Source organism: Haliotis cracherodii, unplaced genomic scaffold (assembly GCF_022045235.1).
Source record: "Haliotis cracherodii isolate W230 unplaced genomic scaffold, xgHalCrac1.p SCAF_4, whole genome shotgun sequence".
Classification (NCBI taxonomy): Eukaryota; Metazoa; Mollusca; class Gastropoda; order Lepetellida; family Haliotidae; genus Haliotis; species Haliotis cracherodii.
The window spans coordinates 38,532,761-38,554,042 of NW_027266297.1; the positions used below are offsets into that span (position 1 = coordinate 38,532,761).

Genomic DNA, 21,282 nt, shown 5'->3' on the forward strand with positions numbered 1-21,282 from the left:
CTTCTTGTTGTTAAGAGACCTTGAAAAATCCGTAGATAAAGTTGGTATAGACCCTGCTTACAGATCAGATCACTCTATACATTGGACCTCGTTAAAACTTAACAGTATCGAGAGAGGAAGAGGCTATTGGAAGTTTAATAATTCCCTACTAAACGACAAAACTTTTGTTGAAAAAAATAAAGAAGCAATTAAAATACAATAGAACAATATAAAACATGTGTCGATGAACAAGGCAATGACATATTTAATATAGACGACCAACATTTTTTCGAAACACTAATGTTGATAAGAGGTCAAACAATAAAATACTCCTCGGAAAGGAAACGAAAGCGAGAACAAAAAGAAAACGACTTACAAAAACATATCGAAGCATTGCAAATCAATCTAGATACCTCAAAGGATAGAGGCAAACACTGAACTGCAAGAAATAAATAACATAAAAACAGAAGGAATAATCCTGCGATCTCCGGCAAGATGGAGAGCAATGGGAGAAAAGCCAACAAAATACTTCTTGTCCTTAGAAAAAAAGAACTATCTGAATAATGCAATAGCTAAACTAGAACAAAGAATGGACATACCATAACTGAAACAAAAGATATCTTCAACGAAAGTACGAGATATTACGAACAGTTGTACACAGAAACGTAGACCTAGATGATATGTTTAAAGACCTTAATATTCCAAAACTAAGCACACCACAACAATTATATAATTAGGCCTCGAAGGTGATTTACAATATGAGGAAGTTTTAACATCTTTGAAATATATGAAAAATGAAAAAAGTCCGGGTCCTGATGGATTTACTGCAGAATTTTACATTTTTTTCTGGCTAGTTCTGCATAAATATCTGATACGATCATTGAATCAAGGTTTCAAAAGAGGAGAATCATCAGTAAGTTAAAAGCAGGGTCTAATAACATGCATTCCAAAAAAAAAGATAAACCAAAGCAGCACTGAAAAAATTGAAGACCAATTTCGCTATTGAATGTTTCCTGTAAGATAGCATCAGCAACAATTGTAAATAAAAAAGAAGAAGTTCTGACAACAATAATTAACGAAGATCAAAGAGGTTTTATGTCAAAACGATACATTGGAGAATGCACTAGATTAATTTATGATAATATGGACTTCACTGAATGCATGGAAATCCCAAGGTTGTTGTTACTTATAGACTTTGAAAAGGCGTTCGATTCAGTAGACTGGGTTTTCATCCAAGAAGCTTTGACTTTTTTAAATTTTGGACCTTCAGTTAAGCACTGGATAACAACATTCTATCACGAGATAATCTAGTGTTTTAGTTAACGGTTTTGCATCAGATTTTACTATACTATAAACGTTACTCGGGAAAAGGCATTAATCTTGTAAAGGATTTGATAGACAAGAACGGAAATTTTCTGGATCTTTTAGACCTAAAACAAGTATACCACTATAAAACACATTTTCTGGAATATTCTAGTCTTATCCAAGCAATTAAACAATATTTAAAGCGTAAGCGTATAGCCCTAACATCTAAGTTACATCTGCCCTTAATACCGTATTTCCTTGAAAACTTAGTGGAGAGAGGGGATGTAGGGTGTTGTATGATATCCCCAAAATACATCCAAAGATGGGAACTAGATCTTGGCCTTAAGAATACGGAAAAAGATTGGCAAACGATTAATCGTAGCCCCCACAGATATGTGTCCTCAAAACAAAAATGGTTCCAATACAGTATTATTCACAGAATTATACCAACAAACGAGTTACTGTACAAAATGGGATATAAAGAATCATTTCTGTGCATTTTTTGTAAACGAGAAAAACGAACCTTAGTGCAAAATTGTAAAACATATCTGGAACAACCTTACAAACTGGATCTAAGACAAAACTGGAATAGAACTAGAATTTTTTAAATTGACAATTTTATTAGGATATCAAGAAACACGAAATGATGTATTTAATCATATTCTAACTGTAACAAAGCAAAACGTATTCAAATCAAACATTTCCAACTCCATACCAAATTTCCCACACATCGAACAAGAAATAACCGATTCATATTACATCGACAGAAATGTATCATATATACACACAGTTCGTGACATTTTGGTCTCTCTGTCACCACCTATTCGTTTAAAACCACGAACTTGCACAATCCACTAATATGACACTGGAATCGAATAGTTTTTGTTTGCTATCATCTATAGATATACTTTGTAACTTGTATGTATTTGAGATTGCATGTGAACATATTGTTTGTGTACTCCAAATAGAAATAAAATATACACATGTACAAAAGTTAAGCGCCACCCACCATATTTGTGAGCTGTTACTTTTGGCACTTAATGATGACTTTTATAACGAGATGTACGATTGTTATAAGCCGCATATGTAAACCTCATGTGATGCAAAAGTTGTCCCAAAGCAAGTTTATCTTGTGTTCCAAAAGAATATAAGCAGAATGGAATTTTACCGAAGACCAGAAAATGAAGGATTAGAAAACATTGAAAAACTTTTTTTGTCATGTAACTGTCATGATATCAGCAGACCATATCAGGGGTCACATAGACACCCCAGGGAGTGCAGAGTCTATTGCAAGACAGAAACGTCAGTTACGTGTGAACGATCCACGGACATTGACCTACGCCTCATACTCATTACAAGTCGTTGAATGCTTCTCTAAAGGGAAACGGATCCATTTTTCATGAAGTGCGGCTTCAAGTCCAGCGAGATTTTGAACTGGGGGATCACAATGTCTGATTTTCCGGCCAAGAATGTCCCAGAGATGCTCAATCGGATTAAGATCCGGACTACAGGCCGGCCAAGGAAGAGTGGCAATAGCTTCTTGACGCAAATAAGCCCAAACTGCCCGAGATCTGTGAGGTCTAGCATTGTCGTCCATGTAAACAGGTCTTGTCTGAAGAGGATGGTTGTCAAAATGAGGGACTACCACTGGACGAAGAACGGCAACTTGGAATTGTTGGCCATTCAGGTTTCCACGAATTGTCACCAGCGGAAGTGTGACAGACCCCCAGCCGTATATTAAGGTCTTCTGGATGTTCCTTGGTGCAAAACGAGTGTTACGTTGCCTCCAAACACGTATTCGACCATCAATAGTTCGTAGCTGCATTCGACACTCGTCAGACCAATGGATCCTTCTCCAGTTGGCCAAGTTCCATCTACTACGGGCACGACACCATATCAGACAATTCCGCATGTGCCTCTCAGTCAGTTGAGGACGTTTTACTGGTCTTCTGGCGTTATAACCAGCCGCTCTGAGGCGACGCCTTACGGTCATCGTCGAGAGTCTCTGATGGGTAATCCACTGCACTGTTGAAGTGGCAAATGGATTTCGTCTGACTATCATGAAAAGACGTCTATCCTCTCTGTTAGAGGTTTTTCTTGGCCTACCAGACCTATGCCTGTCATTGACATCATTGGTTTGACCATGTTTGACAATCAAACGAGTGAAAACACTGTGATGACGACCCATTTGTCTTGCAATGGCCCTGCATGACATGTCAGCATTTTTCATGCCTATCACTTGCCACCTTTCAGCGTTCGTTAACTTTCTCCTCACCATCGCTGATTTTCAACTTCTATTGGAAGGGGAATCTCACACAGGAGCAAAATGCAACCACGTGTCTGAAACTTGAATTTCACTATTTATAGGGTAGGGGAACTGCAGCAACACATAAAGCACGCTTTCCTTGTGGTATCTGGACAAATTTGGGTTCATGAAACTATGGATGCCTAATTCAGTCATACATCATCTTATTTCGTATTTCGGATTCCCACACATGAAATCAAGAGACTATGAATATGGTGGCGCTTAACCTTTGTCCATGTGTATATAAAATGAAAACAAAACAAAACTCATGCTTGCCGTAAAAGGCGACTATGCTTGTAACGGGATCGGGTGGTCATGCTCGCTGACTTGGTTGATGGATGTCATTGTATCCCATTGTATCGTGCTCCTTGACTGCTGCCGGAGAGAAAATCTCTCCACGCTATCTCCAAATACGTCTATGCGTAAGCATAATCTCGATTCATCAGAAAACGTAGTGGATCTCCAATGCCACTGTTGACCTCCAAACTGCTGTACCCACTGTTGTCTGAGGCGCCTTTCTCCCACAGTCAGATCCTTTCCTCTGCAAGTATTCTTGAGTTCAGACCCCCAGTTTTCAACCTGTTTTGTGTCTTTGTGGTCAAAAGCCGGACTACTGTAGTAGGCCTGAAGTTTCTGTTTCAGAAATGAATCTATTCCTCATCGAAATGGTGCATACATTTCGATCCCGTCTGGGAGTAATCTTTCTAGGCCTTACTCTACTCACCCTCATCCTAACCCTCATCCTGTGATTGTCCAGCTTCAGTCTTGTCTGTTGCTCGCAATTTTTCATTTTCTGTCATGCACACTTTAAAAAAACCATTTGTACTCGATAAATGAACCATGTGGTTGTGACGTTTATTGGCACATGCAAGTAACAAGGATGTGTCACCGGGGACGGCATGTTTCACATGTGCAATGTGCAAAGTTTGAGCGAGTTTGCTATCCGCGTTCATAAACTGTATCTAGTGCAACAAAGATGGCCATCATTCTTATAGTTTACATGACAGGGTGTCCCTCAAATGAACTGTTTGATTGGCATTTCACTTAAATATTGTTCTTTGTATATATATCCAAGTGTTCTTGAGCAGTGAACACATTTTAATAAGACACTATGTAAAACCTTTGTGTACACATTAGTTATTCATAAAACTTCACAGAAATTGAGATGACAATGGTAACGTAGACACCTATGCATGCATAAAACAATAAGGGTACCCAAATAGTTCCTGATGAATGGTCGTCAACACGTAATTTGTTATAACAGTTATGTAGCCTCGTCCTATTTCCCTGAAAAGTAAACAGATAAAATAAATGGAAAGGATACGCCGAAACCTAAATTTGGTGTGTTTGTGTCTGTGTATTTCTCTTTTTGGAAACGGTATTCCGCTAATGGGCATGGTTTAACCCTTTTTCAGGTTCATGGAAACAATCGCAAAAAATACCAATTGCATGATTAACCATTCGCATTCTGCGGAATCACTTGCAGTATGTTTTGTAGCACAACCGAATGTTCTTTCTCCGATATATCACACACGCCTATCACTAACACTGCCGACATGTATACCTGACTTTTATGAATGAATATCTGTGAGATGAGTCGTTGTCAACCGATCCAACGGATCTCCCCTGTGCTTCACGGCTCGGGGTACATAGGCTCACACACAGGGTACATCACATTATATACCCCTCGAGATCGGTTGACAACTTATAAGGTCGTACGGACAATTATAGGGAAGGCACACTCATCAAATCCCGTGACATAAGATTATCTGCCCTTGATTATAAACCAGGTCATGGACATATTGTAATAGTGAACTTTTCAGGAATAAACGCTCCATTGCGCTATAACTTAAGTATGAAGTCGTCCAAATGAGTTTGCAGTTTCGAATCGAAAATCGAGATACAATCGAAACAATAGACCATGGGTCCATGTCACGTATTCCTTGGTGACAAAAGTTATTTTGTGGAAGTACTTAACAGGATCTCTTTATTTGTGTCAATTACATTGTCCCACAGATGAGAGTAATATATTTATTTCCATGTAATCATCGAAAATACATTCGGTAACCTAGCAATATTCTAGTAATACAACGTATCGGGACTATTTGTTTGCTTGCTTCATGTTAAACGCCGCACTCAGCAATATTCCAACTATATGAAGGCGGTCTGTAAGTAATCGAGTCTGGACCAGACAATCAAGTGATTGACATCATGAGCATCGATTCACGCAATTGGAATACGATGACATGCATCAACCAAGTCAGCATAGTCGTAAGCTCGGGTTGCTGAAGACCTATTCTACCCTGGATCTTCACCGGACTGCTGTATCAGGAAGGTAAGCGACATAAGGCACAAAGCGACAATCATGCTGTTGAAGCATGTGAAGTGCACTGATACGGCTTTATTCAGAAATAGCCGAAACACGACATGGAGCTCTACGTGTGTAACATGGAAAGTATAAAGTCACAAATACTTTCAAATAGTGACAAGGTAATTGCAAATAAACATACCTCAACTAAGGCCACATATCCCGTTTGACTGTTTAGATTATCTACACATTCTCTAAAATTCTGCCTACAAAGACTGCCACGCTCCAGATTATCCAAGAGTTGGTCCAGGGTGATAAAAAGAGAGGTAGGAACGTCACCTTCGCTGAAACATGGTTTAAGATTCATATAGACCGTGATATTGAAATATAAACTTCATCGGTAATGCTAAAAGTAATTACGAATAAGTTCCTTAATTGGTAATAGTTTCTGTTTCGGCAGATAATCTGGTTATTCTCTTGCATTGACAACATGTATTTTGCTAGGACAAGATCTGAACAAAGGAAGTAGTGTATTAAATGAAATGCATAGTGAATGCATGAACAGTATCAGTCCATCCCAAGCTTGAAGGTAGTCATGACATCAGTAAATCTAAATAGTGCCTATTCCCTAATGGAAAACAAATTCCGCCTTACAGGATTATCATACGAGTTTGTAAACATACACGTACAGAAAACTACGCTTATAACGAACTGACGGTTATAACGAACTGTATTTGTCCCCGTCCATTTGCTGTACTACGGTTATTCCGAACTAAATTTTGTGGTCCCTTTAAGTTCGTTATGACCGTAGTTTACTGTATGTATAATACGCATGATAAGGACGTTATGATCTTTGATAACTCTTCATGAAAATATATAATGATTTCAATGTCCTACCTCGAGCAAACCGCTATTGGTGTGTTTGTGTAGTTCGGCTTCTTTCTAACTTCCTTCACGAAATGACAGAAACTTTCGACTTGAAACCACTCAGAGTAGTGGTACAAGGTGACGATTCTCTTAGAAGCATCCCGTGACATCTCGAAAAAAGGGCAAGGCAATTGTTACATTCTGAAGATTTAGTTCATCAGTCAAGTACGCAAGCACATATTACTTCATACTTAAACGTGAATTTCGTGCATAAATAAGTATGCCCTAGTTATACATATGATTAATTAAAGCACATACTGTTAAACTTATGTTCTTACGTGTGAAAATACGTATTTTTGTTTTAGATCAAAAAGTTTCTTTAAGGCTTAAGGTTCAATATTCCATATATAATTATTCATACTTAAACCCTTACAGAAAGTGTCCAGGTATGTCTTTGTCCGCAGGTTGCTGGCAAGCTGTGAATGGTTAATCGGCATATGGTATTTGGAATACATTTGGTGAAAAACAAGAAATATTTATTGCAGTAAAAATGTTTTGTTTCAGCTGGACCTATTTTATTAAATGCACGCACACTTGACGTTTTAACATGTTAAGGCATACCAATCATAACTAACACTTACCTCAGCTTCCTGCTTGGATGACACGTATACAATCACCGAAACATCGCGCTCCCAAATGACGTCCCAAAATTCCTTATCCTTAATTTTCATTGGTACTGAAACACGATAAATATTTTCATTTCAAAACTTATCCATTTCCTTTAATAAGCGCAACTGAAAAAAACATGTATAAAATAATATTTAAAAGAGAAATTCACCTTGCTCCATCACCGAAAGAGTTTGCAAAATACAGCTTCTAGGATTCGTAAAGAGCATTTGTTTATAAAAATAGTTTTGAGTGGATCTATTGTATTTTATTAACACGACCCAGACACCGCAGTTTTTAATGTATTTGGGCTGAGTGGGTTAAGGCAATGACATTGTGTGTTGGCGATTAAATTACTAAGAGTGTAGATTACACGCCCTGGGCGCTTATTTCGTTGAATACGGTATGTTACATTTGATCCCTTTCTAAAAGGCATTGTCTATTAATATTTGAAAGAAGCATTACTTACGCTGGGTGGCTATGTACTTCTGTTTTCCACGGGTCCCCTGAGGGAAAAACAAAGTTACTTGAGATAAATGACAACAGATTATGAAAGGGCAAAATGGCAGAAAAGTGTTGGATTTGAATTTTTCATACCCCATAACAGTAAGGGAAAAAAATAGCAAAAGAGTTAACATTGAAACCATGAAATCTGCTTAATATGTTACTGAAATACTGATGTTAATGCCTTTTTTACCTCATTACTTAATTATTTAAAAGATATAATCTCAACTCACATCCAAAAACCAGGCACCTACACGTCTGTTATCTTGAAGTTGAACTCGATTGCTTTCATCTGAAATAAATAATGTAAAGCCATATGTTGTGATTCCAAAATTCCAAAAATGGAATAAAATAATTGACCAGCTACTGAAGGCGCCGATCTACAGTGGTTATTCTGAAATTGTGCACTTGGGAATCGTGAGGAGCAGTTACTTTCATGTGACAAAAGATTTGGTTCATATTGGCATTAACAAAATGGATTAATAATGTAATTATCAATAAATCTAACCATGCATATCCGTTAATTCTTATGTTGTGGTTTATTTATTAATAGTTGTTTCAATAAAATGTGTGCTTTCAAAATGAACTGTGGGATAGTCCTTTTTTGTCAATTGTGTTCGAATCATTATTTCATAACTGTGAGGGAGTTAAAATGTAACATCGACAATATTTATGCCATATCGTGACGAGTATTTCTACATTAATAATACATATCTTTAGACTGTCATCGGTGAACAGTACAGCAACGAGAATATCACAGACAGATTCGATAAAAACTAGTTGAAAAATGTAAAACAATACATTATCAGTAAACAACAGGCTATGGATCACCAGCAACCGCAGGAAGATCACCATACCATGGTGACTTCCTTTGCTGCCTGCATGGACCCCAGCAGGATTGACATCATCCTTTCTGGTGTTGACGATTATTATACCTAATTTTAGCTACAATTGCCAAATTTAGCCGAAATTTTAAAGAACATCTATCATACGATTAAAAATGTGGCAGACATAAAACTACTTTGAATGACGCGTTCTGACATACCCGCTCTGGGAGACAATCATTTTACACTAGGACAACCCCCATCATGGGTACGGCCACTAACAATCTCAGTTATCAAGCTTCTTTCCACCCAGTCTAAAAAGATCATTTATGAATTACAAAACCTATGTTTCAAAATGTATTAAACATTTCTATTTCTATAAAAATAATACATTTGACCAGATACGTTTTCATTCAGACATCATTGTGGTTTGGTTTTATGTGACTTCATATTCTTTGTTTGTGTAACTCCGCTGTGGGCAATACTCCGGATAGATAAGGGTCAAAAGCCCAGTGTTATTTCCGGGGTTGAAAAGGTCCAAAGCAACCACTACGAGACGACTAAATGGATGGACACCCGTAAAGACCCGGGTTAGAATAGATCTTCGGCAACCCGTGCGCTTGCGCAGAGGGCGACTTTGCTTGTCGTAAGAGGCGATTCAAGGGATCGGGTGGACATGCTCGCTGATTTGGTTGATGCATGTCATCGAATCCCACTTGCTTAGATCAATGCTCATGATGTCAATCACTTGATTATCTGGTCCCGATTCGATTACTTAAAGACCGCCGACATATAGTTGGAATATTGCTGAATGCAGCGTTAAACAACAAACTAACAAAACAGTCGAAACATACTTGGAAAATATTCATTCAATCGCTTTCATCATCGATACATACAATGCAAATAGATTTAACTTACAAAATTCTTAATTCTGTGGTAGATAGTATAGTTCTAGTTTTGCTTACCTCTCTAGGGGATTGGCTCTCGAGGCTGTATTCCTTTACATCTGAAATCAAGATATTTTGTCGTTTCTATTCCCATTGTTATTGTCTCAGAACCATGATACCACAGCCTCCCCTGTGCTTTAAATATTTATAATTATATACCTTTCATTAGACCAACAGTCGAATGGAAGTCAGAAGTCTGCCCAATTTTAACGACAAACGAATTGAATTATTACAATTCTAAGCAGCAAGGATAGTGACTGGTTTTGCAAAGTTTTCACCAAGCGAGAGTCTGTTACGAAGTTGGCTGGACCCCAGGTGTAGGAACGGTGTAGACTTAAAAAAACCAATATTATTAAAAAAAGGTAGCCACACAATCAGTGTACATCATATATGTGTGACTTATTACCTCCTAATATTTCTTCTGTTTCTAACTGTAATTTGCATCATACAAACATATTTACAGACCGCCGTCATAAAGCTGGAATATTGCTGAGTGCGGCGTTGAACAACAAACCAATCAACAAACCAACCAACCACACAAACGGCAAACGTATTGTGTAGTGTACCTATCACTAGATCAACAACATTTTTAAAAAACTACCTTACTGCCAGTGCCAGTTCTTGGAATTCTCGTGATCATAAAGAGAAAGAAATAACATCGTTTGTCGTATTTTAAAAACGTAACATATTTGTAACCACTAAAAGTTCCTGACTACTTCGACCGTGGTGAAAAAGCAGTAAACATACTACATACAGTACACTTCTTTGATCCATGTGAATAAAACATATCACTATTTCCTTGAATGTTTAAATTACTAACTGAGCTGACATGACTTTAAAATAAATATCAAATGAAAGAAATTCTTCCAAATTAAGAAAATAAAAAATTCTGGCCATAAGACATTATCGTATGATATCAACATTTCGATTTTCAATTTTGTTCACAAATACATCATAGCAACCAAACGATTCCAATAACCATGTCTTAATCGTATTTACACATCCCGTGTTTCTGTTTCTATCGATGTTTCTATTAGTAATAACATTTTTCTAGATATCACTCTTTATTGCCAGTGACGCCCTCAGCCAAATTATCACTTGATTAGCTATAACATTGTTTAAGTTTAAGTTTAAGTTTTGTCAAAGTTAAGTATTTGATATAAATGTTTTCAGCCAAACTTTTAAATTTCATTGATGTCAATGTTTTATATTCCAATAAGTAATATTTCGGCTCATATAACTTTAAATGAAATATCTAACAGTTTAATCATTTTTTTATGCGAGTGCGTGCGTGCGTCCGTGTGTATTCATTTTTCTCTAACTACATTCAAACGTTTAGTTAATTAGTTAATCATAGAAATAATAACGTTTGTACATGAATCTTACACCTCAAATCATATACTCTGATTACCTTAACTCCAAAACAAACTTCCAGAGGGATATATTCTTCCTCGTAGCGATGCTTTTGATTTGAAGGAAAATCATACATGCCACAATGTGAATTACTCCGCTGATCCAAATCGACGCCAAGATATTGTCTGAAAGAGGTGAAAAAATGCATTTACAAGATGGATGGTTAGAAATAGAGACTTGACCTGAGAAGTTTAGTTTATCATAAATGGTTTCTATTTACCTTAGTCAATGTACCTCATATTAAGACTTTGCAGGAGTGCAGGTATCAGAAACATAAACATTCTTGAATTCAATCACATAACAAAGAAAATACAAAATAACTTTGATCCAGAGGATCAACACGGTGCAAAGAAATTGTGTAGCATACCTGACTACTGATACTAGTACCCATACTGTCATTAAGCACACATGTGTAACCCAGAAAATTAAAAGAATAGTAATTTCCATGTGGTACCTTCAGAACCAGGAATGAGAATATGGCACATTTCAGGTTTAATATTTATGTAAAATAAACGTAGAACAAGACCAGTAATGTTTTCACAACAATGACTTCCTGAAACGTTTTATTCTTCGAAGCTGTCTCAGCAGATTAGCATGATATCAACTAGCCAGCTGAAGGAACATCCTTTTACTTCTTTGGAGAATGAGAAGTTAGATGTGTCCACTGTTTTGACTGCTTTGAAAGTGGTGAACCCACAGTTAGAAATCGCGCAACAAACACACAATTGGGTTTGCTTCAAAACGACGCGAATTATCACGAGAGATTATGAATCTGGAACATTTCTGATCAGAGGACAGTAGCCTTGGAACCAAGAATGCTGAAACCTTTGTCATAGTCAGTTTATTCCGCAGCATGTTCTCAACTCTCTCGTGAGAGATGCCTACTATATTAGCTATGAGTCGCCGATCATCCATAATCTAATCGTGTATTTTATCAACATTTTCCGGTGTGGTGGAAGTTGATGGTCTCCCTGATATTGGATCATCCTCGAGACTCTCTCCTGCCCTCTTGAACTCCGCTGCGCACCTCGTAACAATGACAACAGGAGGAGCATCAGCATCAAGGGTTGACACCAGAAATATGCTGCCAGGTTGTACAAACGGATAGTTTTGTACTTTATACATGCTGACATGCTAAGGTTGTACTGTACATCTATGCATATGAGTCTATGCATATGAGTTCACTGGAGTTTGAACCTTCTTTTAGTGAGGGTGAAACTGTACGAACATCGGAGCTTGTGCCCAAAGTGAGTGAGAATTCTTAAACTTTTTAATATCACTATTGTATACATCGAAGTGTACACGCTTTCATTTAGTACGTGTTACTTAACTTTTTCACAGACAGCCATACAACAACCAGCTTTATTGCTGAATAAAACAGTTCCACAAAAGGAGAGTTGAGCGACTATATGCTCAGACTGCTTTACAGTAACTTCCTTTGTAGTTCTGCTGTGAGTGCGAGTCGTTATACAGTGTGTACTCAGAGCTAGTTTGCCTTTAAATAAAAAATTAATCTGTTTCAGTGGACTAGTTATTATCTTCCATTGACAATTTATGTTTACATCAAGCACAGGGCGTCCAAATGGCCGACATAATTAACGTTTCCGACATTGTTAATGAACTTTTTAATGGCGATTTCGGGTGTTGGGAATCATTGATCAATTGAAAAAGCGAGTTAGTGTGTTAATTGTTTTTAGTCACATCAACAATATTTCAGCCTTATAGTGACTATCAAGGGTTAAACATAATAAATACATTGGGACTTACATACAAACCTGCCAACTAAGGACAGACAAATATTTAAAACTAGTATGGAATCATAAAATGGATAGCACTTTACATAACATCACATTATACAAAACGGGCTATAGATCGCCAGCAACTGAAGGTATGTCGCCATACTAAGGACAAAGAGGACTTACAGTGCCTTTGCCACCTGCATGGAAGCCCAGCAGGATTTACACCATCCCGTCAGTCGGTGGCGATTATTCCTAATTTTAGCTACAATTAAAATGACAAATATGCTACGTTTAAAAGCGTAGTGGATGTAAATATTCTTTGAATGACGTGGACTTGCGATAACCTCTCAGGGGGACAATAATTTTACACTACTGTAACCCCCTTTTAACATACCTTTTAACAAATATTCATGGGGGTAACGGCAATGGCCAATAAGACATCATCGTGTCTTATGACCTCTTCAAATCTGGACTGACAACCCAAGTAGGTATTACCAATACATGGTTTAATTTGGGTGTCCCACTTCTTTTGCATCGGATCTCGGATATATGATCCTATCATTGGCTTGTAATCAGTGTATGGAATCAGAAGTGGTGTCACAGATTTGTTGAGTGCTGCTTAAGCTGCAGCATCAGCCATTGTGTTACCAACGATGCCAACATGGCTTGGTAACCAGGGGAAAATGATGTTGTATTGGCCAGTAGCAAGGTCATTATATGATTCAAGAATTTCGATTAAAATTGGATGTTTTGTAGACTGATTTGTAATTGCCCGAAGACGAGAAAGAGAGTCGGAAAACATAATAAATTGTTTATGCTTTCATTGTTAACTAATGTATCATAGTGCTGTTAATATAGCCTGTGATTCGGCTGTAAAGATGGAAGTTATATGGTGGTCCTGAATATATTGTTTTGGATCCAATGGAGGTAGCGCTGGCAACTGCGTCACCATCCTTGGATCCATCTGTAAATATAGATTTTTAAGTATCATATATGTTTCTTAATTGATTATATTCTTATTGATAAATTAGTTGGTTGGTATCAGATTTCCGTAACTTGGTTCATGTTAGATCCACCTCTGGTTTTACCAACTGCCAAGGTGGAGAAGACAGCATTTTGGATGGGGCTATACTTTCAAGATTAATTTGAGCCGCAGAAATATGAGACTGTATTCTAATTCCAAGGGTCGGAGTAAGAGATGTTTTCTTGTTATAGAGTACTTTATAGGGAGGAAAAAAAACAATCGTAGGCTGGATTGCATGATTGCAATTTAGAAATATACTGTAAAGATAATTTAATGCGACGTTATTTCAGTGACTGTTCATCGGCCTCAACATATAGACTATGAATTGGAGAGGTTCTAAGGGCTCCAAAGCAAAGCCTCAGTCCCTGATGATGAATGGTATCAGATTTTTTTTAATTGCTTTTACATGCTCCACCATAAAGGGAGATCCAATGCTTTCAGGCATTAAGTTTTTGAATAATTTATGGCAGAAATTTCAAGTGCTGGTCAAAAATAATACAAAGAAACTTGACCTCTTTCACAACTTTGATAAGAGCAGCACCATCCAAAACTAAATCCTGGTCCTTATGCGGCTTATATTTCCTACAAAAATAAATGAAGTTAGTCTTGGCTTTTGAAAATTTAAAGCCATTTTCAAGAGACCATTTTTTAAATTTTACAAACACAATTGCAGTTGCCTTTCAATCGTATGCGGCGGCTCATGGGTCAATCTGGTGGTACATTTTTATGATGTAACCATACGTCTATGTGGTATCATATGCGTTTTCGAGGTTGAAAAAGATAGGTACAGCATGTTGTTCATTTATCAGGATTCTAAATGTACAAACTGATAATGCTACTTCGATTTTTGCGAAAACCACATTGTATGTTAGTAATGAGATTGTTTGTTTCCAAGTACCAGACTAAACACAGCTAGTAAGGTGATATTGGTCTGGAATTAGAGGGATCGGTATGATCTCGACCAGGTTTAGATATAGGAACGACGGCAGCTTTTCGTCATGATGATGGAAAATTACCCGAAGTCCAAATATTGTCGAAGATATTTTGCATTGTTTCTAAACACGATTCAGGTAAATGTTTAAGGAGCTGATAATGAACAGTATCAAGCCCTGAAGCAGTGTCATGAGCTTTCCCAAAGGCGATATGGAGCACATGAATGGAAAAGATTTCATTATAATCCTCACCATTATCTGACTTAAAATTAAGTTTATTTTCTCTTGCTGTTCCTTTAATTTCTGAAAGTTAGGTACATAATTAGATGATAAGGAATGTTGAGCTAATGTTTCACCTGATGTATTAGCAATATCAGATTTATGTTAGAAGAGTGCCACCCTCCTTGAGATGGCGAACACTGGATTTGGACCCTTTTCCTTTTCTGAACCATATTCCAAACCTGAGAAATAGGCGGTCATGAATAAATTTTAGAAACATATAGATTTCATAAATATTATAAATAGCGGAATGAATAGGTAAATTATTGCTGTACAAAAACAGGTGCAAAGACGTCCGGGGTAGGTGGAACGTCAGTAACAATTATGGCCTCCTCGGGCTGCTATCACCTCATGGCAGCGACTGCCCATAGATGGGGTCAAATTCCAAATAACAGCCCGGGGAAGTTCTGCCACTCCTGCTCTAACGCTACAAACAGTTCCTGAAATGTCTGTGGCGGTGGTTGACGTTGACGGACACGACGATCCAACACGTCCCACAGATGTTTATCAGGGGACAAGTCTGGCAAGCGGGAAGGGCAGGGTAGCGTAGCACGTTGTTGTGACGGAGAAACTCTGTGCAAACACGTGCGACGTTGGGTCTGGCGTTATCCTGCTGAAAGATTCCGCCATAGACGTTGATGAAGGGGACAACGTGGCGCTGAAGGATTATGTTTCTAGGTTTGTCAGCACCATACCCGTGCTCGTGGGTTTCACCGAAGTGGTAAACGTCTGAGACCTGCATCACTTCGGGCTTTCCTCCCACATTATGCTGACACCCCGTGGTATAACTGGTATGATGTTAAAAGCGGTGTTAAGCCCCACACACTCACTCACCTTAATGATTACACCACTGATAGATCTTTCCAGGGACATATCCTGCTCCTACATAGTACGTAATCGTATTAACAACAAACTGTTTATCAAAACGTGACTTTGAAAGCTCGATATAATAGCAATATGTATATGAAGTCACACAGTGGTGCACGAAGAATGGCGTCATACATTTTGAACCTCGGTGCCGTGTTGCTGATTGCAGAATGTATAATATACACAGCGGAACAAGCCGATTAAACTCGGAATGTTGTACAAATTGTAGCGCCATCTGGCGTTCTTTATTGTCAACGTAGACATTTAGCGATTGGTGTCCTTTCCTGTGCATTGACGTTCTTTAGACATTGTTCTTTCTTTCAAATGGAGTCTATTTGTTTTGTATTTTGACCTTTATTAGTTAAACATTAGATTGCAAACAATCGCCAGAAGCTAGAGGCAATGAGTACATCCTGTTGGGGTACCATACAGGTAGCAGACGTGTTGTACGTCCTAATGGTCCCTAATACGGTGACCTACCTTTGGTTGCTGACGATCTACAGCCCGTTCTCATGATCATTATAATGTCCCCAGTACGGTGACCTACCTTTGGTTGCTGACGATCTACAGCCCGTTCTCATAATCATTGTAATGTCCCGTGTGTGGTGACCTACCTTTGGTTGCTGACGATCTACAGCCCGTTCTCATGATCATTATAATGTCCCTAGTACGGTGACCTACCTTTGGTTGCTGACGATCTACAGCCCGTTCTCAGAATCATTTTAATGTCCCCAGTATGGTGACCTACCTTTGGTTGCTGACGATCTACAGCCCGTTCTCATAATCATTGTAATGTCCCGTGTGTGGTGACCTGTTTTTGGTTGCTGACGGACTACAGCCCGTTCTCATAATCATTGTAATGTCCCTCGTGTGGTGACCTACCTTTGGTTGTTGACGGACTACAGCCCGTTCTCATAATCACTGTAATGTCCCCAGTATGGTGACCTGCCTTTGGTTGCTGACGGACTACAGCCCGTTCTCATAATCATTGTAATGTCCCGTGTGTGGTGACCTGTTTTTGGTTGCTGACGGACTACAGCCCGTTCTCATAATCATTGTAATGTCCCTCGTGTGGTGACCTACCTTTGGTTGCTGACGGACTACAGCCCGTTCTCATAATCACTGTAATGTCCCCAGTATGGTGACCTGCCTTTGGTTGCTGACGGACTACAGCCCGTTCTCATAATCATTGTAATGTCCCCAGTATGGTGACCTACCTTTGGTTGCTGACGGACTACAGCCCGTTCTCATAATCACTGTAATGTCCCGAGTATGGTGACCTACCTTTGAGTATGAGTATGGATTTACCTCACTCACTCAATCATGTTCGTACAATTTGACTATTATTACGTGCCTCTGGCCTATTATTTCAACTTGTCCATTTCAAAAATTCTGTGAAATCTGCTCCGAGTTTTATCTTGAACGATTTCAAAAAAGAATAATACCTACGGTATGGATGTAGTTGCATTGGATATCATAAGAATGAAATGTTGTGATCAAACGCTGTTAAAACTCCGGAAGATAAATGGGCTTGGTTTTCGTATAACAGCGTACTTCATATTCTCACATCGTTTTAGGAAAGAAATGAGCATGACATCATGGTATTTGTATTCTGAATATAGCTGTATTAGTATGTCAGAATTACAGTGAATGAAGGAGTTAGAAAACGAAAGTCAATGATATTACACTTATTCCTATCCTATCCTTGAAGTAAATAGATAACGTCAACGGCAGCGCAAAATAAGTCTCCATTATCTGCCGAAATAGATTCCATTGGGCGTAAAAGGCATACTGGTGGTGAACATTATACGAATGGATCACTAAACAGTCACCAGGTGTTCATGAGATAAATAATAGCACGGATCTACATAAAAACTATATTATTACGAGGCTACTTCCCAGGACTCACGGTTTACTTGTATACAGGTTCCGTCCAGTTGATAACACACTTCACAGTTGTCGCATTTGTGCTGACATTGCACTCCATGTCGCCCATCAATACAGCCTATGCACCCATCTCCTTTGCATGTTTTATTTCTACAGTTTTTACAGTCAGTATTGGATGGAAGTTTGGACGTTTCGTTGCAAGAATCAAAACCAGGTTTACAACCACTACGACATTCACAAGTATAAGCATCACAATCATCATCCAAACAACCTTCATTGCAACGTTTTGCGCACGTCGTGTTGAGCAAACAAAATCCATATTTACAGCTGTCTGTACACATCCCATTTCTTTGACAAAGTGCCGTTGGCTTGCCAGGTACCTTGTAGCATCTACCAGAACACGGAGATAAACAACGATCCCCATGATATCCATCAGCACATGTTTCACAAGAACAGTTTGCTTTATGACAAGTATATCCACAATGTCCAATACAATTATCCTCGCAACTTGAACCACACTGCCCTGTGTGGCACTTGGTACACTCATTGTCATTGCAACCAACACAGTGCTGTCCATATTTGACCATGCACGAGGAACGACTTTTGCCTGAAAGAAAGGGAAAATGTATCATATGAACGTTATAAGTTCACACTGTTTCTCATCATGACGTTTGCAAACTCCTTTCTTTGGGTCTTGGTTGAAGAGAATTGATAACATTGGACACATAGCATGCTTATCGCTTCATAAGCTTGATATGATAAGAGCAATATTTATCATCGATCGTCGAACTACCATCAGTGCATACAGATGAATCAAACAGTCATTACTCACGAGTATATCAGGTTTACAACTCATTACTTTGAAAACACTTCAATAGAATAAATCATTTAATGGAATTGGAGAATTCCGCAATCGGAACGTTGTGGTGTATGTTGTGGCACATTAGTTATAATTGAACATAGGTTGTGTTCTCGATATATGTTCTGACCAATAAATGACATTATTATCTCTGTTTATGGGCTATATCTGTAGGATCTCGTACATACTGTGTATATGTGGTAACAATCCAAAACAGCAAAGCAGGACAGCTAGATATCCCATTGTCATCCTGTAATGATGAAGAAAGTGAAGTTTAGCGATGGATGACACTAAGACATACATACTTTCTAAAACAAAGAAACGAATAGACCATATTTTCTCTTCTGATTTAACTAATAGGAATCTTGAGTATCTGTACAATATTTATATCCTTGTTTAACATTACCCTGAGTCATTTCAGAGTTTGAATCCATTGCCACTGTTTACGCAACCACTTCTGTTTTTATCAATAAAGGGGGGCACGGGTGGCCCAGTCGTGTAAGGCGTCGCGATTCGCTGTGCAGAGTTGCGTCCCCTGGACACGCCAGAAACCTATGATTGTTGGTTCGAATCCCGGTTCGTCCCGATTATGTTTCTAGGTTTGTCAGCACCATACCCGTGCTCGTGGGTTTCACCGAAGTGGTAAACGTCTGAGACCTGCATCACTTCGGGCTTTCCTCTCACATTAAGCTGACACGCCGTGATATAACTGGAATAATTTTAAAAGCGGCGTTAAACCCAACTCACTCACTCACTTTATCAATAAAGGGCGGGAGGGACACCGGGGAAGAATTTCATGCGTTTGCTTTTGCATGTGCATCATTTGCACCGTTACCAATAAAAGCCAGGGGGTCTGCCTGCTTTCGTGACAGTTAAAAGACGTGAATTCATGTGAAGTTATGCCTAGACTTAAAAGGCGCAGCGAAATAATGCAATTGGACGAGTCGCAATCGGCGGTTGCTGGCGCTTAAATGAGTCCCAGAGCACATTTGGGAAACCTTGGCACATATTTTACCAACAAGGAACAACACGTGTCACTACCGCACAAGACAGGTTCACTCGTCTACGACATTTACGGCAAAGGTTTTCTACAGTAACCTCTACCACATCTGCAGTACCTGGACTCCGGAGAATCTGGATCAACCCGCCAGGAACCGTCTGCGTGACCCTGGTATACGTCCAAGGTGACCAGCGCGGGGACCCATCCTTACACGACAGCATCGCCAACTACGCAGACAGTGATGTTAAAACCATCTCAACTGGCCGTTACAGAGATGGAGAACTGTCGTATTCAGTGATGAGTTACGGTTTCGCCGTCATGAACAGTATGCTCAGAACTGCGTGCAGGAAGTGGATAGATTTGGTGGTTGGAGTGTTATGGTATGGGCGGACATCTCGTACAGTGGGAGAACGGATCTCATCCAGGTGCAAGGCAATCTCATAGCGCGACGTTAATGTGATGAAAGCATCACACCTCACGTCATTCCATTCATGAACCGTCAAAACTTCAGTTATCAGCAGGACAATGCTCGACCCCATACCACAAGATTCACCATACGTTTCCTGGCCCATAACAACATCAATGTCCTTCCTTGGCTATCAAGATCACCAGATCTCACCCAGTTGAAAATATATGGAAAGAAATGGAACAACGTTTGCGACGACTCCATCTCCAGCCGCAGACCTAACCAGCTTTGTTTTTGGCTTTGCGGGATGAGTATCAGAACATTCCAGGACCTGTAATCCGGAATCTGATTCAGTCTATCGGACGACGATGCCAGACAATCCTTAACGCTAATGGTGGTCATAACCGTTGCTGACAGTCTTTGACATGACCTTTCTTCATGTGTCATTTGTTGCACACCACCTCTTCCTTCTGTTATATTAACATTAACAACAGAGTTTTTTTCTTAATTGTCATGTAACTCCAATGTTTGCACTTATAAATAAATGAAAACAATAACCTATGCGTTTCTTTCTTTGAGTAGCAACCTAGCACGATAGATAAACACATAATGTTAGTCAATAGCCACTAAAAGCGAAATGTGGCAATAGGATTTCTGAGGAGAAATACAATGATACAAAGACTATGAGTGTTGTTTTTTTAATGGAGGAACGTAAACAGCAGTAAACAGATTCGGGTCTCAAGAGGCGAAATGTCACTATAACCAAATAACTAAGTTTATAAAAATCTTATTAGTAATATTAGTATTATGTAATATTTTATATAACTGAAAATATCAATTGATATGCAGTTTGTAACAATATGTAAACTTATACAGTGTCAAACTCCATACATATGCTCATAGCGCTTCAGTCATGGACAACTCTGGCATGAAACTTGGTGATGTTTTAGAGTATTTATTCATTGACTATTTGCTTTCTAGATACCTTTTGAAGAGGTAAGTATTCAGCTGATACTTAAATGCATCCAGTTTTGGTGATATTTTTTATGTTTTTGGGGTAGTCTGTTCCGTTCCATTCCATGGCTGCTGTTGTATGAAAGTATATGAATCAAAAAGATTTAAGTTTTTATCCGGGAACACAGTCAGATTAAGTTGGGTTTTTCCACAGATC

General features: G+C 38.7%; 3 long non-coding RNA genes across 5 annotated transcripts in view; all 3 read right to left on the minus strand.

Annotated features, from left to right (window-relative positions):
* Positions 1–1,329: 1,329 nt before the first annotated feature.
* LOC139478537 (uncharacterized) lies at positions 1,330–7,208 on the minus strand. The gene is made up of 4 exons (XR_011654312.1): positions 7,198–7,208; positions 6,795–6,934; positions 6,100–6,241; positions 1,330–4,876 (listed from the first exon to the last, which is right to left on the minus strand). It is a non-coding gene; the product is annotated as an uncharacterized lncRNA (long non-coding RNA).
* LOC139478536 (uncharacterized) lies at positions 7,205–8,228 on the minus strand. The gene is made up of 4 exons (XR_011654311.1): positions 8,168–8,228; positions 7,900–7,936; positions 7,406–7,500; positions 7,205–7,240 (listed from the first exon to the last, which is right to left on the minus strand). It is a non-coding gene; the product is annotated as an uncharacterized lncRNA (long non-coding RNA).
* A 1,495-nt stretch (positions 8,229–9,723) lies between these two features.
* Positions 9,724–21,282, minus strand: part of LOC139478547 (uncharacterized) — a 31,792-nt gene continuing 20,233 nt past the window's right edge. For all 3 annotated transcript variants that reach the window (XR_011654314.1, XR_011654313.1, XR_011654315.1), the window contains 4 exons: positions 18,894–18,955; positions 17,869–18,453; positions 11,117–11,243; positions 9,724–9,764 (listed from right to left, as the gene is read on the minus strand). This is a non-coding gene — a long non-coding RNA (uncharacterized lncRNA). The remainder of the gene's footprint in view (positions 9,765–11,116; positions 11,244–17,868; positions 18,454–18,893; positions 18,956–21,282) is intronic.